The sequence below is a fragment of the Camelus dromedarius genome, chromosome X, assembly GCF_036321535.1.
Source record: "Camelus dromedarius isolate mCamDro1 chromosome X, mCamDro1.pat, whole genome shotgun sequence".
NCBI classification, from domain to species: Eukaryota; Metazoa; Chordata; class Mammalia; order Artiodactyla; family Camelidae; genus Camelus; species Camelus dromedarius.
In genome coordinates, this window is record NC_087472.1 from 113,300,590 (window position 1) to 113,320,078 (window position 19,489).

General features: G+C 52.0%; 1 protein-coding gene across 2 annotated transcripts in view; it reads left to right on the forward strand.

Annotated features, from left to right (window-relative positions):
- LOC105097381 (dehydrogenase/reductase SDR family member on chromosome X) overlaps positions 1-19,027 on the forward strand; it is a 225,620-nt gene extending 206,593 nt beyond the window's left edge. The window contains exons 13-14 of one of the 2 annotated variants that reach the window (XR_010379290.1): positions 11,215-11,372; positions 11,607-19,027. The gene's annotated coding sequence lies outside the window, so the exon portion shown is untranslated. Of the gene's footprint in view, positions 1-50; positions 7,437-11,214; positions 11,373-11,606 lie in introns of those variants that run through there. The other variant, XR_010379291.1, reaches the window with a different exon arrangement.
- The last annotated feature ends 462 nt before the right edge of the window (positions 19,028-19,489 follow it).

The following is a 19,489-nucleotide window of genomic DNA, read 5'->3' on the forward strand; positions in this document are numbered from 1 at the left end:
GTGTCGTGAATCCTGTTTTCCTTTGATAAACTCAAACGTGCTCCATTCAGGAAACATCCGCTGTGGCTGGATATGAATTATCGAGTCCTAGGACAGAGGAAGAATCAGGCCGGAACGTTCCAAACTCCACAGACTGCCTCTTTCCTGCATGTGCCACCCAGATGGAAAATCCCAAAGAGCCTCAACCGTCTTGATTTTCAAATCCGCTCCGATTTACTCTGCTTTAGAAAGAGCACGACAAAGAATTCATCTTCTTTGCAGAATCAGGTGGCAGGTCTCTGGGCTCCTCCCTCTGGCTGGCTGTAAGGGACCATCCTGTCGGCAGGATTCATTTGGGGAGAACCTAAATTTGAGCTCGCAGGCATGGTTCTCCCATCCCCGGGTTCCATGAGGCTGAGACTATCTGCTTGTTCTGCAAGGGGTCGACGCGTGAAACAAGGTAACCAGAGCTCTGTCTTCCTCACCTACACTGCTCAGGGGAGCCTAGGTTGTACTGCAACGCCAGAATCTCAGACACTTTGTGCCCCCCACCCCCGAAGAATGATCTGTCCTCACCGTGTTTCCGGTGGGAATGTAGATGTCTGAGCTGACAATGCCTTCACTGTAAACTCTGACCTCAGTTATCACAGGAGGACACAGTCACTGATATGGGCTGCCCACCCCTCACGTTTGCACGGTGACACTGGACCTGTCCCACAAGGCATGCTGGGAAACGTGGGTGTGAGATGCAGGGACCAGTGGGTACCACTGTCTCTGCCCCAAACTCTCAGATCTGCTGACCCCAGTCAAACACCAAAACAAATGCGTATCAATAGTAATTTTACCCTCCTCCTGGGAGAGACCTGGGTATTCTGTATAAACCGGGGGTTAATACCCATATGGACCACGAAGGTAGGAGAAGAAAGCAAAGATGGTAGCGATGTGGGCTCCTGGTCCGAGCAGATTCTAGGTGTTTGGGAATGCAGGGAAAACTTCTAGACAAGAAAAAGTAAGAGTAAGAAGGAACTGGGCATACCCATCCAATAGCTCCTATTTTTTCTTTTTTTTTTTTTAATTGAGTTATAGTCCATTTACAATGTTGTGTCAATTTCTACTGCACAGCACAGTGCTTCAGTCATACACGAACATAAATATATTCATTTTCATATTCTTTTCCACTGTGATCTAATACAAGATCTTGAGCATATTTCCCTGTGCTATACAGTACAATGTTGTTTATTTATTCTACATTTTGAAATCCCAGTCTGTCCCTTCCGACCCCCCGCCCCCTTGGCAAGCACAAGTTTGTTTTCTATGTCCATGAGTCTGTTTCTGTTTCGTATTTATGGATTTTTTCTTTTTAGGTTCCACATGGGAGCGATCTCATATGGTCATTTTCTTTCTCTTTCTGGCTTGCTTCACATAGAATGACATTCTCCAGGTCCATCCATGTTGCTGCAAATGGCATTATTTTATTCTTTTTTATGGCAGAGTAATATTCCATTGTATAAACGTACCACCTCTTCTTCATCCAGTCATCTCTTGATGGACATTTAGGCTGCTTCCATGTCTTGGCTCTTGTAAACAGTGCTGCCATGAACACTGGGGTGCTGGTGTCATTTTGAAGTAGGGTTCCTTCTGGATATGTGCCCAGGAGCAGGATTCCTGGATCACATAATAAGTGTATTCCTACTATTTGAGGAATCTCCATAGTGTTTTCCACAGAGGCTTCACCAAACTGCATTCCCACTAGCAGTGTAGGAGGGACCCCTTCTCTCCACAGCCTCTCCAGCATTTGTTGTTTGTGGACTTTTGAACGACGGGCATTCTGACTGGTGTGAGGTGATACCTCATTGTAGCTTTGATTTGCATTTGTCTGATATTTAGTGATATTGAGCCTTTTTTCATGTGTTTATTGAACATTTGTATGTCTTCCTTAGAGAATTGCTTGTTTAGGTCTCCTGCCCATTTTTGGATTGGGTTTGTTTTTTTCTTATTAAGCTGTAAGAATTGTTTATATATGCTGGAGCTGAAGCCCTTGTCAGTTGCATCTTTTGCAAATATTTTCTCCCATTCTATAAGTTATCATTTTGTTTTGCTTATTGTTCCCTTTGCTGTGAAAAAGCTTGTAAGTTTAATTTTGGCTACTATTTTTAAAACGTGGAGAAGAACAAGTGTCAGCGAGGATGTGGGGCAACCAGCACCCCTGTGCCCTGTTGGTGGGAATGTAAATGGTGCAGCTGCTACAGGAAACAGGCGTCAAAAATTAAACATAGAATCACCTCGTGATCCAGCAGTCCCAATTCCGGGTGTGTATGCAGAAGAACTGAGAGCAGGGTCTTCACCCCCATGTTCACAGCAGCACTGTGTACAGTAGACAAAGCATGGAAGCAATCTAAGTGCGTATCAGCAGATGACTGGATAAAGCAGAAGTGGTACATTCATACAACGGAATACTACTCAGCCATGAGAAATGATAAAATATTGCCATTTGCAGCCACATGGATGGACTTGGAGATTATCACACAAAGTGAAGTCAGACAGAGAAAGACAAATATCATATGATATCACTTATATGTGGAATGTAAAATACGATAGAAATGAACTTATTTACAAAACAGAAACAGACTCACAGACAGAAAACATAGTTACCGGAGGGGGGAGGAGGGAAGGATAAATTAGGAGTTTGGGATTAGCAGATACACACTACTGTATATAAAGCAGATAAACAACAAGGTCCTACTGTAGAGCACAGGGAACTATATTCAATATATTGTAATAACTTATGATAAAAAAAATGTAAAAAGAAATATTTGGATGTTCATTTATGACGGAAGCATTATGCTGGACACCAGAAATTGACACAGCCTTGTAAACTGACTAGACTTCAAGAAAAATACATTATATGTACACAAAAACTTTTTTAATGGTCTGCACAAAAGAGAGAAACAGAACTGCTGAGTTCAAGTACTGATGCAGGCCCTCTGTGCTGTGAGAAACCAAACTTTAGTGAGCTTAAGGGAAAACAAATACATTAGTTTAGAAACACTGAGAAGATTCGCCAAAGCCCACTTGTGAGAAACAGGGTTTCCTACAAAGGAATACGGCAGGGATGGGTCACAAGCACTAATTATAGAAATGACAGAAGATACGTGCAGGCCAGCAGCGACTTAACAAAAATGCAGTGTCGTTTATCAGGGAGGGGAAAAAAAAAAGGAGAGAAGAGGAGGCAGGGAAGAGGAGGGAGGGAAGGAAGAACAGAATGTGGGGTCTCAGACAAACTAGACACATGAGCCTCGTGTCTGCGTTTCGCGGGTAACAGAACGGCGGCGGCAGCCGGGAGATGGACCGTGAAGTTTCCCCCGGCTCGGCACGCGGGGATCGCTGTGTGCGTTCTGGTGCACGGAGTCCCTGCAGCTGGGATGAGCGTGACTCGTGATCAAGCAAAAGTAAAAACTGACTAAATCCTTGAGAAATGCTCAGATCGTCAGCTGCAGCCTCGAAACATCAAGCCCTCCTGAAGAAGCTTGTGTTTTACTGATCCGGGGCCAAAACACCTTTTTATGGATTGGTACCCACTGTAAAAAAACAAAAACAAACAAACAAACAAAAACAACCAAATTGTGCAAAAGAAAAAAAAAATACATGTTCAAAAAAGGAAGAGGAAAAAGAAGTAAAAGTGACCCAAACAACCAGTTGCCCCAGCTCCGTCCGGTCGTGGCGGTGCAGCCCGGCTAAGCCAGCGGACCCTGAGGTCAAGGTCAAACCATCCCTGACCCTCCCGCGCCACCGTAACTTACTTGCCACAGCCTTATTCCATGCTGTTGCCTTTTCAGAGTCTATCCGTGTCCCCAGGGCTCCCCCGTTCTCTGAGGGGGCCCAGTGCTCCCCGGGGCTACCTCGGGGTGTTCCCCAGCCACGTGCTCCTGGGGATGGGCTGCTGGATGGCTTTTGGGCCTGAATCCCTGCCCCAGATTCCTTGGAGCCGTGCCCCTCGCCCCCCGCCTGCATCCCCACCCACACGCACCTTCCTATCTTCGAGGTACCCCATCCTGAGCCGCGACCACCTCCAAAATGCCAGGGGCCGCTGTCCCCTGTAATCCGTCCTGTCCCTTCCCCAATGCCCACCCATCCGGGCAGGTTCTGAGAAGTCACCATGGCACAGAGGAAAGGGCCCAGCGGGGAACTCGGGCAATCCCTTGGGCTCCCACATCCCTGGCGGGCGGGCAGCCTTCGTTTCTTCCTCCCCGCGGGGTCACAGAGATGAGGACGTGACTGTCGGAGCCCTGGAGGGGATGGTGGGGGCCTTAATTCATAGCGATTCCATGACCTCTCCTCCTCTACGCGTCCTCCGTCCAGAAATTGGGGCCACCCCCAGGAACCCCGATGCCGACAAAGATGAATTAATGGATGTCACTTGTCCCCAGCATCTGGAGACGCTGGCTGTAATTACATCTTCACCAGGACCTCGAAACCCACGTCTCCTGAGTCACCGAGCTCTCCCGTGGTTTCGTTTAAAATCTAACTCCTGGTTATGAACGTTCAATATTGGGGGCAAAGCGTTCCCCGTCTCCTCCACCCAGAAGCCACCCCTTGTCTCATTTGAAAAGTCACGGAGGTGTCACTTCACATCCGTGTAATTTCCGGGGCGACCTGGGTTGGCGATGAGCTTTTTCTTTTGTTTCGCCGTTCAGTTAGTTAAATTCCGTCGGTGCAAGCTCGTGGTGGGGAAAATCGATCGGTGACCTGGCTTCAGCGTGTGTAGTCATGTTGTTTAGGGACCAGAGGGCCCCCCGGACGGGAGCTTGACCTCAGTGTCACCTCCGCTGAGGCTGGAGGCTAATTCACAATCCTTCTGAACAAACACAGCGCTCTCTGCCCAGGGAGGCAGCCCGTTTGCCGTTTGTCTCCTGCGTCCTTACGGGTGAGGGAAGGGGGCCAAGAGGTGACGGGCGAGGCAGCTCACAGGGTGGGATTCACAGCTGCGCCTCCTGGGGCCCGGCTCCCGGAAACCCCCGTGTCTGCGTGTCTGCACGGGGTTCAGGGTCCCGGCCTCGAACTCCCCTCCCAGCCCTCCTGCCCCTTGTGGACGCCTGATTCCTCCTTGAGACTTTACGTCCATCTGCCCGGGACTCCGTCCCAGCGAAGCCCCCCCGTTCCTGTCCTTCATGGAGCTCACAGAGCCTAGCAATGACTGTGTTTTGCTTTTTATTTTTTAATATCATGAACACACTGGGCAGTTTCAAATTTACAGAAAAACCGAGCAGTGCAGAGTTCACTGCAGCTCCCCGTGTTACCTGCACTGTATCGGGTACATTTGTTACCACTGCTGAGACAAAATCGACACATTAGTATTCACGGATGTCCACTGTTCCCTTGGGGCTCATCTTGGTGTTGTGCGGGCCGCGGGTTTGGACTCGTGGATGATGACGTGTATCCACCGTGTTCGTGGCATACGGAACGGCTTCACTGCCCTCTTTGTAGGAAGCGATAATGATATGTGACGTGTATCCAAACCCATGAACTGTGCAAATCCAGGAGGGAACCCTAATTCGAGTAAAGTGGACGTTGGGTGATTACAATGTGTCAATTTAGGTTCGCCAATTACAACGATTATCTCTAGTGGGGGCGGATATTGAGTCTGTGTAAGTGGGGGGCAGGGGATATGAGGGGCATCTCTGTACCCTCCCTTCAGTTCGGCTGTGACCCTGAAACTGTTCTTTAAAAAAAAAGTGACTGTCCTTTCTGACTGGATTACCGCGTTCTGTTGATTCTTACTTTGTGGTTGGCTTGATTCCTTTGATAACTCTGTACGTTTAAAAAGCGAATACTCTACAATGTTCTTAGAGATAATGAGCCGTACCTACATGTAAACTAAAAAAATGTGTATTGCAGTATATTGTGTGTGCGTATTTACATGCAATATGTTGTATTATGTGCAAATTGTAACAATTCTACCTAATATAACTGAATAATGAAAAAAAGAAAGAAAACTGGCTAATCTACAAATATATATATATAGTAAGCCTTTAAAAATAAGAAAATTCCTCTGTGCTCCACGTGTCCCTCCCTCCCGGCAACCGCTGACCATGTGCGTCATCAGCCTTACGGGCAGGGCGACCTGCTCTGTGTCTGTCACCTGGGACAGGTGTGTGCGACCTGGGTGGGCGGCGTGGCGTTTTTACGGCTCCGAGACTGCGCGCTGACAGAGTGCGCCACCATCCTCGAGCCTGGGGGGACCCGCTTCTCCGGGGACGCGGCTTCCTCAGGCCGACCTCTGCTCCCGGCGGTGAGAGAGAACGCCTCCCTGTCTGGGCACCTGTGTGTGGCGAGGACCCTCTGGAGCGAAGCCTGAGGCGAGGGTCTGGTGCCCGCGGATGGACGGGCGGGAAGTCACAGGGCTGGGGTGGCAGGAGGGGACTCCTGACAGCTGTCCTTCCCCCGGGGAGGGAGGGGGGCGGTAAAACCCACGCATTTTGAGGCCAGCGGGTGTGCATTTGGACACGTGGATGGAGGGGGCCCATGAACACGGGTGGGACAAGGCTGCTGTCTGCTGCAGCAGGAGGCCCCGTCTCGGTTCCCGCCCTGCCCGCCGCGGCTCTGACACCACGCGCTGCAGGGCGGAACCCAGAGGTTTCTTTTCACTCTTACTTTCCTGCCCCGCTCTCCCGTGGAGCTGAGTGCAAACTCAACCCTCGACCACCCCACTGGCGTGAACGCAGGGCAGGATGTCCCCTCGGGCTGGCGTCCAGGGGGGTCACTCGCCTGCGTGAGTCCCATTCCATTTATATGCTGAAATAAGACTCCTCCGGGCCATTTTCTCCCCGGGATGGGGGGGCACTGGCTTATCCACATTCTTCTTCCTCTTCGTGTTTGGGAGACAGCCCGAAATGCACAAGGATCGTCAGCCAGGTCTTCTGAGCTACAGAGGTGACCGTGTCAATCACGCATTGATGCGATCATTCAGCAAATATTCACGGAGAGCCTGCTTATGGAGAGGCTCCAGGAGTGAGGGATGTCAGCATGAAAAAAAAAAGAAAGAAAGAAAGAAACAGGAATCAGTAAGATACAGCAGTCTGGGTGCACCCCTGTGTGTCTGTCTGTATGTCTGGGGCGGGGGTGACTGAAGACAAGAGAGGAGGGAAGAGAGACGGGAAGAGAGACTCGTGCATCAGGACGTGTTACCAGGAGCAACCTGGCGTCTTCACAGTAAGACACTAACATCCCTAGGAAAGAGCAGCTGGAGGAGAAACGGGGCTTGGGAGGGAAGGGGCTGGCGCACCGCTGAGCACACCCGAGCCTCCGCGCGTCACCAGCACACCTGCTCCTCCCCAGGGTTCCCCCGACATCCCCTCCACCTCGCTCCCAGCGCCTCGGCTTTGTCGTCCTCACGCCCGGCGACAGGCGCGCGCACGCGCGGCCGTGGGGCCCGGCTGCAGGCCCGGGTGCGCCGCCGCCCACAGGGAGGCCCCCGGGGTCCGCGCCACACAGGTGTCCGGCCTCTAGCGACCCTGCCCCCGGCCGGGGCCGCGTGGCTCCGGGCCGCCCGAACCCAGCTGTGCCCGTGAGACGCACCATCGGGCCGGGCGTGGGGTCAGGTCGGGGCCTGGGGTCAGGGCCTGGCGTGGGGTCACGGCTGGGCAGGTCCGTGCGTAGGGTCAGGACCGGGCGTGAGGTCAGAGATGGGCGGGGCCTTGCGTGGGGTCACGGATGGGCGGTCCCTGGCGTGGGGTCAAGGCTGGGCGGGGCCGGGCGTGAGGTCAGGGCCTGAAGTGGGGTCACGGCCAGGTCGGGCATGGGGTCAGGGCCGTGCGAGGGGTCATAGATGGGCGGGGCTGGGCGTGGGGTCACGGATGGGCGGTGCCTGGCGTGGGGTCAAGGCTGGGCAGGGCCGGCGTGAGGTCAGGGCCGTGCGTGGGGTCAGGGCCTGCGTGGGGTCACGGCTGGGAGGTGCCAGTAGTGGGGTCAGGGTTGGGAGAGCGTGGGGTCACAGCTGGGTGTGGCCGGGCGTGGGGTCAGGGCCGTGCGTGGGGTCAGGGCCTGGCGTGGGGTCACGTCTGTACAGGTCCGGGCGTGGGGTCAGGGTCGGGCATGCGGTCACGGATGGGCGGGGCCGGTCTTGGGGTCACGGATGGGCGGGGCCGGCGTGAGGTCAGGGCCTGGCGTGGGGTCAGGACCTGGCGTGGGGTCACGGCTGGGCGGGGCCGGGCGTGTGGTCAGGGCTGCGTGGGACCTGGCGTGTGTCATGGTTGGGCAGGACCGGGCGTGGGGTCAGAGCAGGGCATGGTGTTAGGGCTGGGTGGGTCCTGGCTTGGGGTCACGGCTGGGCAGGGCCGTGCGTACGGGTTCAGAGCCGGTCGTGGGGTCAAGGCTGGGCGGGGCCGGGCGTGGGGTCATGTCCTTCCTGGGCGTGGGGTCAGGGCTGGGCGGGGCCGGACGTGGGGTCATGACCAGGCGTGGGGTCAGGGCTGGGCGGGCCCGGTTGTTGGGTCATGATCCGGCGTGGGGTCAGGGTTGGGCGGGGCGTGGGGTTAGGGCTGGGCAGGCCCGGGGGTCGGGTCACGGCTGAGAGGAGTCAGGCGTGGGGTCACGACTGGGCGTGCTGGGGCGTGGGGTCAGGGCCGTGTGGAGCCTGGCGTAGGGTCAGGGCAGGGCGGGGCCGGGCGTGGGGTCAGGGCCGGGCCCGGCCAGTCAGCACCCCCGCCTCCTCGCCCCGCCCCCCCCTCCCCTCGCCCACGGCCATGGCCACGTCCTCCGACCCGCAGCACCGCGCTGGGCCCCGGCGCTGGGTCAGGAGCGTCTGTGGGGGGCACGGAGCGCCCCGGGCCGCCGCCGGGGCCGTGGGACCGGACTCCGGCTTCATTGCAGGTTAGCGCTGCCTTGGCGGTGAGCGTGGCTCCCAAATAGAAACAGACTTTGCGACATCCTGGGAGGGAGCCGGGGGGCGCCGTGGTCAAGGGGATAATCGTCGCCTGACACGAACGCAGATCCCTGCACGGTTTTCGAGAAACTTGGCAAGCCGTGTACCCGAGTGTATAGACAGTTTGGGCAAGGCAGACTCTAGAAATGAGTAACCAAGGTGTGTAGGCAGTTTTTTGTTGTTTTTATTGAACTACCGTCACTTACAACGTGTCGCTTCCTGGTGCACACTGTCCCCAGTCACGCACATACGTGCAGATACTGATTTTCATATTTTCATATTCGTTTTCATTAAAGGTTATTACAAGATACTGAATATACTTCTCTGTGCTGTACAGAAGAAGTTTTTTTTTAATCTGTCTTTATATATAGTAGTTAACATTAGCAAATCTAAAACTCCCAAATTTCCCCCTTCCCACCTCTTTTCTCCCAGGAACCAGAAGATTGTTTACTGTGTCAGTTGGGAGTTTTCGCTCTAGGGCAGGAGTTCTGAAATTTCTGGTTTCTGTGCCCAAATGCAGCCCCATTTGTCTGAATTATGGAAACAAAGTGACGCAATATTTCTTCTTACTGAATGATGCAAGCCGTATTTTTACGAGATTTCTAATTCCCTAAATGTTTGTTGGTTTGTTTGCTTTTGCTGGTGGGGTGGGAGGTGGTGGTAATTAGGGTTATTTATTTACTGTCACCGAGGTACTGGCTCGAACCCAGGACCTGGTGCACGCTAAGCATGTGCTCCAACACCGAGCTCTGCCCTCCCCCGAGAGTCCTGCTTCCCTCGGAGTACACAGAGTCTCTAGGAAAGTGGTTGATTTTTTTTTTTCTTTTGACCTGGTCGGTTGGGTTTCATTAATTCCCCGGAGTACCCTTCACACGTGCGCTCCTATCTGGTAAATTTAAATATTCTTTTTTGCCCACATAATATTCAGCACTATCGAATCCGGCCTCCTCGCTGCCCTGAGCAGATCCCCAACCCTTGCAAATCAGATTCTGTGTTTCAGAGAGCCGTCTGGGGGATCTTAAGGGTTTGTTTTTTTTTTTTCTTTTTTTCCCGTCTTTCAACTAATTTCCTTTAGAATTCTCCAAACAAGTACACGCCTGCACCAAACTGACACTCGGGGAACTTCCAGTAGGCAATTTGGGGCCTTGTTTTGGTTGCAAATGAGGTGGGGCAGACGCCGCGTTCCTTTCCCCGGAGCTGTGCTGCGAATGGCTCCGAGTTTGCAGGCACCCAGGACGGAACCGAAGCGCCCCAAGCAGACACCTCCTTCCTCATGATATCATGGGAATGAGAAGGTCCCCACTGAGGGCCCGCATGAATCTGGGCACGACAGGAAAACAAGGAGATGAGGCATCTTTCCAGGTAGTTAAACCCGTGTAGAAAACCCCGGTACCTAATTGACGCTGGAAACTTCATCTTGGTTCTGACTTGTCATCACGCCGGCCAGGGGTTCCCCTGTTCACCTGGCATATCGGGGCGCAACTCCCGGAACGTTCCATCAGCAGCTGTCTGTTTGGGAAAGGAAAAGGTCACTCTTTCAGAAGTTTTATTTACTTTTTGATTGAGATAGTGTTGATTTACAGCATCATATTAGTTTCATGTGTACAGCATAGTGATTCACAATTTCTTCTTAAAGGTTATACTCCATTTATAGTTATTATAAAATATTGGCTGTGTTCCCCGTGTTGTACAATGTATCCTGCCAGCTTATTTATTCTGTACATAGTTTGTCCCTCTGACTCCCCTACCGTCATTGTCCTTCCCCCCTTCCCTGCCCCCACTGGTCCCCACCAACTTGTTCTCTGCATCTGTGAGTCTGCTTCTGTTTTGTTATATTCACTCGTTTGTTGTATCTGTTTAGATTTCACGTATAAGTGATACCACACAGTATTTGTATTTCTCTGTCTGATTTATATCACTCAGCATAATGCTCCCTCCAGGTCCATCCATGTTGCTGCAAATGGCATTCTTTTATTCTTTTTCATGGTTGAGTAGTATTCCATTGTATAAATACACCACATCTCCTTTCTTCATTCTTCTGCTGAAGGACATTTAAGTTGCTTCCATGTCTTGGTGGTTTTAATAATGCTGCTATGAACATGAAGTGCATGTATTTTTTTTTTTTTTTTTGAACCAAAAATTTGAGCTTAAAGATCTCGAACTCTGCATTTTAACTGACACAAGAGCCACTCTTGGGAGATTCTGACTAGGTCTTTCAGCTTTAATAAATGCTTGGACTTTTTATGGTTTTGGCCTATGGAGCCAAGCTCATCTGTTCCAGTTTGCTTAGCAATATTGGAATTTCTGATTTGCAGGTGGTAACAAATCAGGCTGGCCGTGCTGCTTCCTTTGGGTGAGAGAGGCGGATGTCGGAATGCAGACATGTCCTCCAGGTGTCCTCTCCCGGAACCAACTTTCTTCGACTTTGGTTTTGAACTTCAAGAAAAGGACAGCCCAGGATAGATACGGACGTGTGAGTAAGAGAAAGGAAATTTATAAAGTTTTAACGTGTCAGCAGAGGTAAACAAAAGAACGTGTTTCTAGCATGGAAAGCAGGCGTGTTTTATTAGAAATTGGATTTAACTAGAATTACTTTTATGAGACCTTTTTTGGTTACTTCCCAACCATATTTGATAACTCAGTATGAAAACCCCAAGGTGTCGTGAATCCTGTTTTCCTTTGATAAACTCAAACGTGCTCCATTCAGGAAACATCCGCTGTGGCTGGATATGAATTATCGAGTCCTAGGACAGAGGAAGAATCAGGCCGGAACGTTCCAAACTCCACAGACTGCCTCTTTCCTGCATGTGCCACCCAGATGGAAAATCCCAAAGAGCCTCAACCGTCTTGATTTTCAAATCCGCTCCGATTTACTCTGCTTTAGAAAGAGCACGACAAAGAATTCATCTTCTTTGCAGAATCAGGTGGCAGGTCTCTGGGCTCCTCCCTCTGGCTGGCTGTAAGGGACCATCCTGTCGGCAGGATTCATTTGGGGAGAACCTAAATTTGAGCTCGCAGGCATGGTTCTCCCATCCCCGGGTTCCATGAGGCTGAGACTATCTGCTTGTTCTGCAAGGGGTCGACGCGTGAAACAAGGTAACCAGAGCTCTGTCTTCCTCACCTACACTGCTCAGGGGAGCCTAGGTTGTACTGCAACGCCAGAATCTCAGACACTTTGTGCCCCCCACCCCCGAAGAATGATCTGTCCTCACCGTGTTTCCGGTGGGAATGTAGATGTCTGAGCTGACAATGCCTTCACTGTAAACTCTGACCTCAGTTATCACAGGAGGACACAGTCACTGATATGGGCTGCCCACCCCTCACGTTTGCACGGTGACACTGGACCTGTCCCACAAGGCATGCTGGGAAACGTGGGTGTGAGATGCAGGGACCAGTGGGTACCACTGTCTCTGCCCCAAACTCTCAGATCTGCTGACCCCAGTCAAACACCAAAACAAATGCGTATCAATAGTAATTTTACCCTCCTCCTGGGAGAGACCTGGGTATTCTGTATAAACCGGGGGTTAATACCCATATGGACCACGAAGGTAGGAGAAGAAAGCAAAGATGGTAGCGATGTGGGCTCCTGGTCCGAGCAGATTCTAGGTGTTTGGGAATGCAGGGAAAACTTCTAGACAAGAAAAAGTAAGAGTAAGAAGGAACTGGGCATACCCATCCAATAGCTCCTATTTTTTCTTTTTTTTTTTTTAATTGAGTTATAGTCCATTTACAATGTTGTGTCAATTTCTACTGCACAGCACAGTGCTTCAGTCATACACGAACATAAATATATTCATTTTCATATTCTTTTCCACTGTGATCTAATACAAGATCTTGAGCATATTTCCCTGTGCTATACAGTACAATGTTGTTTATTTATTCTACATTTTGAAATCCCAGTCTGTCCCTTCCGACCCCCCGCCCCCTTGGCAAGCACAAGTTTGTTTTCTATGTCCATGAGTCTGTTTCTGTTTCGTATTTATGGATTTTTTCTTTTTAGGTTCCACATGGGAGCGATCTCATATGGTCATTTTCTTTCTCTTTCTGGCTTGCTTCACATAGAATGACATTCTCCAGGTCCATCCATGTTGCTGCAAATGGCATTATTTTATTCTTTTTTATGGCAGAGTAATATTCCATTGTATAAACGTACCACCTCTTCTTCATCCAGTCATCTCTTGATGGACATTTAGGCTGCTTCCATGTCTTGGCTCTTGTAAACAGTGCTGCCATGAACACTGGGGTGCTGGTGTCATTTTGAAGTAGGGTTCCTTCTGGATATGTGCCCAGGAGCAGGATTCCTGGATCACATAATAAGTGTATTCCTACTATTTGAGGAATCTCCATAGTGTTTTCCACAGAGGCTTCACCAAACTGCATTCCCACTAGCAGTGTAGGAGGGACCCCTTCTCTCCACAGCCTCTCCAGCATTTGTTGTTTGTGGACTTTTGAACGACGGGCATTCTGACTGGTGTGAGGTGATACCTCATTGTAGCTTTGATTTGCATTTGTCTGATATTTAGTGATATTGAGCCTTTTTTCATGTGTTTATTGAACATTTGTATGTCTTCCTTAGAGAATTGCTTGTTTAGGTCTCCTGCCCATTTTTGGATTGGGTTTGTTTTTTTCTTATTAAGCTGTAAGAATTGTTTATATATGCTGGAGCTGAAGCCCTTGTCAGTTGCATCTTTTGCAAATATTTTCTCCCATTCTATAAGTTATCATTTTGTTTTGCTTATTGTTCCCTTTGCTGTGAAAAAGCTTGTAAGTTTAATTTTGGCTACTATTTTTAAAACGTGGAGAAGAACAAGTGTCAGCGAGGATGTGGGGCAACCAGCACCCCTGTGCCCTGTTGGTGGGAATGTAAATGGTGCAGCTGCTACAGGAAACAGGCGTCAAAAATTAAACATAGAATCACCTCGTGATCCAGCAGTCCCAATTCCGGGTGTGTATGCAGAAGAACTGAGAGCAGGGTCTTCACCCCCATGTTCACAGCAGCACTGTGTACAGTAGACAAAGCATGGAAGCAATCTAAGTGCGTATCAGCAGATGACTGGATAAAGCAGAAGTGGTACATTCATACAACGGAATACTACTCAGCCATGAGAAATGATAAAATATTGCCATTTGCAGCCACATGGATGGACTTGGAGATTATCACACAAAGTGAAGTCAGAGAAAGACAAATATCATATGATATCACTTATATGTGGAATGTAAAATACGATAGAAATGAACTTATTTACAAAACAGAAACAGACTCACAGACAGAAAACATAGTTACCGGAGGGGGGAGGAGGGAAGGATAAATTAGGAGTTTGGGATTAGCAGATACACACTACTGTATATAAAGCAGATAAACAACAAGGTCCTACTGTAGAGCACAGGGAACTATATTCAATATATTGTAATAACTTATGATAAAAAAAATGTAAAAAGAAATATTTGGATGTTCATTTATGACGGAAGCATTATGCTGGACACCAGAAATTGACACAGCCTTGTAAACTGACTAGACTTCAAGAAAAATACATTATATGTACACAAAAACTTTTTTAATGGTCTGCACAAAAGAGAGAAACAGAACTGCTGAGTTCAAGTACTGATGCAGGCCCTCTGTGCTGTGAGAAACCAAACTTTAGTGAGCTTAAGGGAAAACAAATACATTAGTTTAGAAACACTGAGAAGATTCGCCAAAGCCCACTTGTGAGAAACAGGGTTTCCTACAAAGGAATACGGCAGGGATGGGTCACAAGCACTAATTATAGAAATGACAGAAGATACGTGCAGGCCAGCAGCGACTTAACAAAAATGCAGTGTCGTTTATCAGGGAGGGGAAAAAAAAAAGGAGAGAAGAGGAGGCAGGGAAGAGGAGGGAGGGAAGGAAGAACAGAATGTGGGGTCTCAGACAAACTAGACACATGAGCCTCGTGTCTGCGTTTCGCGGGTAACAGAACGGCGGCGGCAGCCGGGAGATGGACCGTGAAGTTTCCCCCGGCTCGGCACGCGGGGATCGCTGTGTGCGTTCTGGTGCACGGAGTCCCTGCAGCTGGGATGAGCGTGACTCGTGATCAAGCAAAAGTAAAAACTGACTAAATCCTTGAGAAATGCTCAGATCGTCAGCTGCAGCCTCGAAACATCAAGCCCTCCTGAAGAAGCTTGTGTTTTACTGATCCGGGGCCAAAACACCTTTTTATGGATTGGTACCCACTGTAAAAAAACAAAAACAAACAAACAAACAAAAACAACCAAATTGTGCAAAAGAAAAAAAAAATACATGTTCAAAAAAGGAAGAGGAAAAAGAAGTAAAAGTGACCCAAACAACCAGTTGCCCCAGCTCCGTCCGGTCGTGGCGGTGCAGCCCGGCTAAGCCAGCGGACCCTGAGGTCAAGGTCAAACCATCCCTGACCCTCCCGCGCCACCGTAACTTACTTGCCACAGCCTTATTCCATGCTGTTGCCTTTTCAGAGTCTATCCGTGTCCCCAGGGCTCCCCCGTTCTCTGAGGGGGCCCAGTGCTCCCCGGGGCTACCTCGGGGTGTTCCCCAGCCACGTGCTCCTGGGGATGGGCTGCTGGATGGCTTTTGGGCCTGAATCCCTGCCCCAGATTCCTTGGAGCCGTGCCCCTCGCCCCCCGCCTGCATCCCCACCCACACGCACCTTCCTATCTTCGAGGTACCCCATCCTGAGCCGCGACCACCTCCAAAATGCCAGGGGCCGCTGTCCCCTGTAATCCGTCCTGTCCCTTCCCCAATGCCCACCCATCCGGGCAGGTTCTGAGAAGTCACCATGGCACAGAGGAAAGGGCCCAGCGGGGAACTCGGGCAATCCCTTGGGCTCCCACATCCCTGGCGGGCGGGCAGCCTTCGTTTCTTCCTCCCCGCGGGGTCACAGAGATGAGGACGTGACTGTCGGAGCCCTGGAGGGGATGGTGGGGGCCTTAATTCATAGCGATTCCATGACCTCTCCTCCTCTACGCGTCCTCCGTCCAGAAATTGGGGCCACCCCCAGGAACCCCGATGCCGACAAAGATGAATTAATGGATGTCACTTGTCCCCAGCATCTGGAGACGCTGGCTGTAATTACATCTTCACCAGGACCTCGAAACCCACGTCTCCTGAGTCACCGAGCTCTCCCGTGGTTTCGTTTAAAATCTAACTCCTGGTTATGAACGTTCAATATTGGGGGCAAAGCGTTCCCCGTCTCCTCCACCCAGAAGCCACCCCTTGTCTCATTTGAAAAGTCACGGAGGTGTCACTTCACATCCGTGTAATTTCCGGGGCGACCTGGGTTGGCGATGAGCTTTTTCTTTTGTTTCGCCGTTCAGTTAGTTAAATTCCGTCGGTGCAAGCTCGTGGTGGGGAAAATCGATCGGTGACCTGGCTTCAGCGTGTGTAGTCATGTTGTTTAGGGACCAGAGGGCCCCCCGGACGGGAGCTTGACCTCAGTGTCACCTCCGCTGAGGCTGGAGGCTAATTCACAATCCTTCTGAACAAACACAGCGCTCTCTGCCCAGGGAGGCAGCCCGTTTGCCGTTTGTCTCCTGCGTCCTTACGGGTGAGGGAAGGGGGCCAAGAGGTGACGGGCGAGGCAGCTCACAGGGTGGGATTCACAGCTGCGCCTCCTGGGGCCCGGCTCCCGGAAACCCCCGTGTCTGCGTGTCTGCACGGGGTTCAGGGTCCCGGCCTCGAACTCCCCTCCCAGCCCTCCTGCCCCTTGTGGACGCCTGATTCCTCCTTGAGACTTTACGTCCATCTGCCCGGGACTCCGTCCCAGCGAAGCCCCCCCGTTCCTGTCCTTCATGGAGCTCACAGAGCCTAGCAATGACTGTGTTTTGCTTTTTATTTTTTAATATCATGAACACACTGGGCAGTTTCAAATTTACAGAAAAACCGAGCAGTGCAGAGTTCACTGCAGCTCCCCGTGTTACCTGCACTGTATCGGGTACATTTGTTACCACTGCTGAGACAAAATCGACACATTAGTATTCACGGATGTCCACTGTTCCCTTGGGGCTCATCTTGGTGTTGTGCGGGCCGCGGGTTTGGACTCGTGGATGATGACGTGTATCCACCGTGTTCGTGGCATACGGAACGGCTTCACTGCCCTCTTTGTAGGAAGCGATAATGATATGTGACGTGTATCCAAACCCATGAACTGTGCAAATCCAGGAGGGAACCCTAATTCGAGTAAAGTGGACGTTGGGTGATTACAATGTGTCAATTTAGGTTCGCCAATTACAACGATTATCTCTAGTGGGGGCGGATATTGAGTCTGTGTAAGTGGGGGGCAGGGGATATGAGGGGCATCTCTGTACCCTCCCTTCAGTTCGGCTGTGACCCTGAAACTGTTCTTTAAAAAAAAAGTGACTGTCCTTTCTGACTGGATTACCGCGTTCTGTTGATTCTTACTTTGTGGTTGGCTTGATTCCTTTGATAACTCTGTACGTTTAAAAAGCGAATACTCTACAATGTTCTTAGAGATAATGAGCCGTACCTACATGTAAACTAAAAAAATGTGTATTGCAGTATATTGTGTGTGCGTATTTACATGCAATATGTTGTATTATGTGCAAATTGTAACAATTCTACCTAATATAACTGAATAATGAAAAAAAGAAAGAAAACTGGCTAATCTACAAATATATATATATAGTAAGCCTTTAAAAATAAGAAAATTCCTCTGTGCTCCACGTGTCCCTCCCTCCCGGCAACCGCTGACCATGTGCGTCATCAGCCTTACGGGCAGGGCGACCTGCTCTGTGTCTGTCACCTGGGACAGGTGTGTGCGACCTGGGTGGGCGGCGTGGCGTTTTTACGGCTCCGAGACTGCGCGCTGACAGAGTGCGCCACCATCCTCGAGCCTGGGGGGACCCGCTTCTCCGGGGACGCGGCTTCCTCAGGCCGACCTCTGCTCCCGGCGGTGAGAGAGAACGCCTCCCTGTCTGGGCACCTGTGTGTGGCGAGGACCCTCTGGAGCGAAGCCTGAGGCGAGGGTCTGGTGCCCGCGGATGGACGGGCGGGAAGTCACAGGGCTGGGGTGGCAGGAGGGGACTCCTGACAGCTGTCCTTCCCCCGGGGAGGGAGGGGGGCGGTAAAACCCACGCATTTTGAGGCCAGCGGGTGTGCATTTGGACACGTGGATGGAGGGGGCCCATGAACACGGGTGGGACAAGGCTGCTGTCTGCTGCAGCAGGAGGCCCCGTCTCGGTTCCCGCCCTGCCCGCCGCGGCTCTGACACCACGCGCTGCAGGGCGGAACCCAGAGGTTTCTTTTCACTCTTACTTTCCTGCCCCGCTCTCCCGTGGAGCTGAGTGCAAACTCAACCCTCGACCACCCCACTGGCGTGAACGCAGGGCAGGATGTCCCCTCGGGCTGGCGTCCAGGGGGGTCACTCGCCTGCGTGAGTCCCATTCCATTTATATGCTGAAATAAGACTCCTCCGGGCCATTTTCTCCCCGGGATGGGGGGGCACTGGCTTATCCACATTCTTCTTCCTCTTCGTGTTTGGGAGACAGCCCGAAATGCACAAGGATCGTCAGCCAGGTCTTCTGAGCTACAGAGGTGACCGTGTCAATCACGCATTGATGCGATCATTCAGCAAATATTCACGGAGAGCCTGCTTATGGAGAGGCTCCAGGAGTGAGGGATGTCAGCATGAAAAAAAAAAGAAAGAAAGAAAGAAACAGGAATCAGTAAGATACAGCAGTCTGGGTGCACCCCTGTGTGTCTGTCTGTATGTCTGGGGCGGGGGTGACTGAAGACAAGAGAGGAGGGAAGAGAGACGGGAAGAGAGACTCGTGCATCAGGACGTGTTACCAGGAGCAACCTGGCGTCTTCACAGTAAGACACTAACATCCCTAGGAAAGAGCAGCTGGAGGAGAAACGGGGCTTGGGAGGGAAGGGGCTGGCGCACCGCTGAGCACACCCGAGCCTCCGCGCGTCACCAGCACACCTGCTCCTCCCCAGGGTTCCCCCGACATCCCCTCCACCTCGCTCCCAGCGCCTCGGCTTTGTCGTCCTCACGCCCGGCGACAGGCGCGCGCACGCGCGGCCGTGGGGCCCGGCTGCAGGCCCGGGTGCGCCGCCGCCCACAGGGAGGCCCCCGGGGTCCGCGCCACACAGGTGTCCGGCCTCTAGCGACCCTGCCCCCGGCCGGGGCCGCGTGGCTCCGGGCCGCCCGAGCCCAGCTGTGCCCGTGAGACGCACCATCGGGCCGGGCGTGGGGTCAGGGCGGGGCGTGGGGTCAGGGCGGGGCCTGGGGTCAGGGCCTGGCGTGGGGTCACGGCTGGGCAGGTCCGTGCGTAGGGTCAGGACCGAGCGTGAGGTCAGAGATGGGCGGGGCCGGGCGTGGGGTCAGGGGTGGGCGGGGCCGGGCGTGGGGTCAGGACCGAGGGTGAGGTCAGGACCGGGCGTGGGGTCAGAGGCCTGGCAAGCGTCGGGTCACGGCTGGGCGGGGCCGGGCGTGAGGTCACGGCCGCCCGTGGGGTCACGGCTGGGCGGGGCCGGGCGTGAGGTCAGGGCCTGAAGTGGGGTCACGGCCAGGTCGGGCATGGGGTCAGGGCCGTGCAAGGGGTCATAGATGGGCGGGG